We start from the raw sequence: 5000 nt of genomic DNA on the forward strand, positions 1-5000 counted from the left end.
CTGATTTAATGAGCCATTCGCGGTTTCACCTTAATGCGGCTTGTACTGAGACATGCATGGCTTAATCTTTGAGACAAGCATATGACTACTGGCAGGATCAACCAGGGAGCTGCGTCAACTAGAGCTGAGCAGCCGGCCGCCCGGGAGTGTGTCCCGGGGGCCCGCGCGAACACGCAAGCGTCCGCTCAATCATTCTGCAAACAGGAGGAGGCTGAGCTCCCCTGCACAATACACCTCGAAACCCTCTCAGGTCCCGGCGGCGCGCAGCGCCGTCCCAAGTACTTGGTCGGGTTCGAGAGAGGCGCAATCGCCCGGAGTTAGGCGAGTAGACGCTTTCGGTGCGACCACCCGTGCTCCCAACTGAGCTTGCCGCTGCCGACAGAGGCCCGGGAGCGTGCTGTCGTGGCATTGCCGGCGGGAGACAACACGCGCCACCTACGGTGACCGGCAGCTCCAACGCCAGCGCCACAGAAGGACAAAAGCCCCACTTGGGTGCCGAAGCGAACTCTCCCAGCACAGCGCACACGCCAACACATCCGCACAGCTGCGATACAAACCACCAGCGAGAACCGCTGGGGCGACCGAGCAGCAGACGGCGTCGCGGCGCCGAGCGCCGGGCGGCGGCGCATCCTCAACGCACACAGTCCTCAATCGGACCAGCACACTGCAGATGTCCACCGCGCTTCGCACCGGGCCCGCGAGGACCTACTTTGGCCGCACGGCGCCGCGCGCAGGGTGCGCCGGCGCGCAGCTGCGACGCCTGCCGCGTCCGTCGGCCGGCGCGCCTGCCACTGGCCGCCCCCACCAGCCGGCTGTAGCGCGTGCGCCCACGCACCGCGCGGCCAGCACGCCGGGAGGCGCCCCCTCACCGGCCGGGGACGGTCCCACCCAGCCACCGCCGCGTATCGCTTCACACCCAGATGCCGTTCAGTTTCGTCGGCATGGTGGGTATCGCTGGAACAACCGGTTAGTACCTCAACCTATCGTCGCCATCACCGATTCACCCCTAGCGAGAACAACCGCACCACAACGGGTTACCATTTCTTCATTTGCGTAACTTCACCAGAAAACGTAGGCGTCCATCGCCATTTGCAACTTCAACCATTATTGCATGCCTGTGTCAGGTGTCACGCCACACTACGTCTGCCCACATACACGCAACAAAATGTGCACGCCTAGACAATACGTGGAAGGTGGCCCCCGTACGTATGCGATGTCCATTGCTCGAACGACTGTCAACCGGCTTCTGTAGCATGTCGCAGATATGGAACGCGCTGCACCATGCCATCACGGTGTGTGAGGAGAGACGACTAGGTCCGAATACATCAACAGACAGCTCATGCTGATCGCCATCCACGGCGTCCGTTCCTCCCACACGTCTCTATGGCGTACCACACTGCAATCCAGCTCTCATAGGGAGACGACACGTAGCTGCGTGCACAATATTTGCACTGTATGGTCCGCCGTTTTTGGGCGCAGTCGTTGTACGGTCACACATGTGCCACGATGTATCATTCAGTACATAAGGACGAATGTGCAGTACAGATTGTGGTTCACGCGTACGACATCAGCGGACAGTTGACACAGGCCGCACCACAACGTAGCCTGCGTACGTCGCATGCGAAGGGCATTGAACATGCAAACTTGTCACCAACCACCTTGCGAAGGCAGGGGGCAAGGTGGGGACGTGGGGAGAGGTGGGGGGGGGGGGGGGGCGGCATGTACGCCCTGCTGCCATCCACATTACAGTGTACAGCAGGAGCATGTGGAAAGTCAGCAAGACTTGCAAGGTGTTTAACATGAAGCGATACACAGGGGAGCGGGCAGTGCGAGTAGCGAACTATATTGCGAGGGTTGCGGGTGGGCAACACTACACTAATTGAACGAGTCGTATAACAATTACAGAGCAGGTTTAGGCGACAACGTGGGTTACGATAGGCGACAACGTGGGTTACGTTAGGGGACAACGTGGGTTACGTTAGGGGACAACGTGGGTTACGTTAGGGGACAACGTGGGTTACGTTAGGGGACAACGTGGGTTACGTTAGGGGACAACGTGGGTTACGTTAGGGGACAACGTGGGTTACGTTAGGGGACAACGTGGGTTAGGTTAAGGCACAACATGGGTTAGGTTAAGGCACAACATGGGTTAGGTTAAGGCACAACATGGGTTAGGTTAAGGCACAACATGGGTTAGGTTAAGGCACAACATGGGTTAGGTTACGGCACAACATGGGTTAGGTTAAGGCACAACATGGGTTAGGTTAGGGGACAACATGGGTTAGGTTAGGGGACAACATGGGTTAGGTTAAGGCACAACATGGGTTAGGTTAAGGCACAACATGGGTTAGGTTAGGGGACAACATGGGTTAGGTTAGGGCACAACATGGGTTAGGTTAGGGGACAACATGGGTTAGGTTAGGGGACAACATGGGTTAGGTTAGGGGACAACATGGGTTAGGTTAGGGGACAACATGGGTTAGGTTAGGGGACAACATGGGTTAGGTTAGGGGACAACATGGGTTAGGTTAGGGGACAACATGGGTTAGGTTAAGGCACAACATGGGTTAGGTTAGGGGACAACATGGGTTAGGTTAGGGGACAACATGGGTTAGGTTAGGGGACAACATGGGTTAGGTTAGGGGACAACATGGGTTAGGTTAAGGCACAACATGGGTTAGGTTAGGGCACAACATGGGTTAGGTTAGGGCACAACATGGGTTAGGTTAGGGCACAACATGGGTTAGGTTAGGGGACAACATGGGTTAGGTTAGGGGACAACATGGGTTAGGTTAGGGGACAACATGGGTTAGGTTAGGGGACAACATGGGTTAGGTTAGGGGACAACATGGGTTAGGTTAGGGGACAACATGGGTTAGGTTAGGGGACAACATGGGTTAGGTTAGGGGACAACATGGGTTAGGTTAGGGGACAACATGGGTTAGGTTAAGGCACAACATGGGTTAGGTTAAGGCACAACATGGGTTAGGTTAGGGGACAACATGGGTTAGGTTAGGGGACAACATGGGTTAGGTTAGGGGACAACATGGGTTAGGTTAAGGCACAACATGGGTTAGGTTAGGGGACAACATGGGTTAGGTTAAGGCACAACATGGGTTAGGTTAGGGGACAACATGGGTTAGGTTAGGGGACAACATGGGTTAGGTTAAGGCACAACATGGGTTAGGTTAAGGCACAACATGGGTTAGGTTAAGGCACAACATGGGTTAGGTTAGGGGACAACATGGGTTAGGTTAGGGGACAACTTGGGTTAGGTTAGGGGACAACATGGGTTAGGTTAAGGCACAACATGGGTTAGGTTAAGGCACAACATGGGTTAGGTTAGGGGACAACATGGGTTAGGTTAGGGGACAACATGGGTTAGGTTAGGGGACAACATGGGTTAGGTTAAGGCACAACATGGGTTAGGTTAGGGGACAACATGGGTTAGGTTAAGGCACAACATGGGTTAGGTTAGGGGACAACATGGGTTAGGTTAGGGGACAACATGGGTTAGGTTAAGGCACAACATGGGTTAGGTTAAGGCACAACATGGGTTAGGTTAAGGGACAACATGGGTTAGGTTAGGGGACAACTTGGGTTAGGTTAGGGGACAACATGGGTTAGGTTAAGGCACAACATGGGTTAGGTTAAGGCACAACATGGGTTAGGTTAAGGTACAACATGGGTTAGGTTAAGGTACAACATGGGTTAGGTTAGGTTACACGTTGTTGTAAGGAAAGGTGTGGGGGGGGGGGGGGGGCGGGGCGGCAGGTTCGTTGATAGTGATTATAGTAAGTGAATGCTTGTGACATGATGAGATTTGTCACGTCAGGATGCACCTTTGGCTTATTAGAGGCGGCGCTCCAATTCTATGCTTGTGTCAGACCTGTGTCTTTGACTCATGTCATTGTTTGTGCGCTGTGACAGGAGGTACTATTGTGATGTTGGGTGCACCGTTGTATAGGACATGTGTGGGTGTTGGTGCCTTATCTGCGCAATGGTGGATGTCGAAAGGGTGGGATATTCTATTTTCCGCATGGACCTCCTGGTCTGGTTGTGATAGTGTGGATTGTGTAATGTGGCGGAGAGGATGCACTGGATGTTGTTCCATGCTGGTGCTTACATATTGTATGTGCGCCTGTTAGAAGCAGAGAGTGGTGCGTGATCAGAGTGTCTGGCTGACGTGTGGTTCCCATTGTGGGCAGACTCTTTCAGCATGTATACGGACAGTTGTATATATTTTCTGTAGTTTGATGGCTCTGCATTGATTACTAATCAGCGCCGTGTGTACGGGTAATCTGGTTCCAGTCCACAATGTTCTATCTGTGTACATTAGTGACAAAGACTCCCCCCATGCAGTGGGGCTCGGTCTGTTATAACTCTTCCGCGTAATATATTTGCCCCACGTTTTTGCGAGTGCGAGTGCGAGTGCAACGCGCATGGGGACCGACATGCTGATGGCTCGGTATCGGACGCCGTACAGTGAGCAACGCGATCGCGTCTCTCGCTCGTAAGTGGTACAGGTCGCGGCTCATGTATAGGGACAGCGGGAATGTCGCATATTGGAAATAACTCTTCATGAAACGCAAGTTATAGGGGTGGATTGCACTTTACGAGTGCGGGAAACGTCCGCCGTTCATCCGCTGGAGGTGCGCGTTTGGCGGTTGGGGTGGTCCACGAACGGGTGCGGGTGGAGTCATTGCCGGTCCACGGCTTCGTGCGGCAGAGCCACTGGAGAATGGGTGCTATGGTCGACAGAGGCTGCAGGCTTTGTGGGTGGCGTCGAAAGGCGGGCACTGTGGCGCCATCGCTGTCTTAGTCGGCTTGGCGTCTCATAGATGGCGGTGGCGTCGTTGCAGGAGGTCATGTTGCGGGAGACCTACAGATGGCGGTATGTTTTGTGGTGCGGACGTAGTGTTGTCAGATGCGCATAGATGGCGGTATTGCATGTGCTTTCGCCCTATTTTCATAGATGGCGATACTGTTTTGCCGGCATG

The 5000-nt window shown here is 54.3% G+C and overlaps 1 non-coding gene across 1 annotated transcript in view; it reads right to left on the reverse strand.

The window, feature by feature from the left end:
- Positions 1-108, reverse strand: part of LOC124732088 — a 1909-nt gene extending 1801 nt beyond the window's left edge. The window contains exon 1 of the ribosomal RNA XR_007008538.1: positions 1-108. This exon is cut by the window's left edge and continues 1801 nt beyond it. This is a non-coding gene — a ribosomal RNA (small subunit ribosomal RNA).
- Positions 109-5000: the final 4892 nt, after the last annotated feature.

The sequence above is a fragment of the Schistocerca piceifrons genome, unplaced genomic scaffold (genome assembly GCF_021461385.2).
Source record: "Schistocerca piceifrons isolate TAMUIC-IGC-003096 unplaced genomic scaffold, iqSchPice1.1 HiC_scaffold_1314, whole genome shotgun sequence".
NCBI lineage: Eukaryota > Metazoa > Arthropoda > Insecta > Orthoptera > Acrididae > Schistocerca > Schistocerca piceifrons.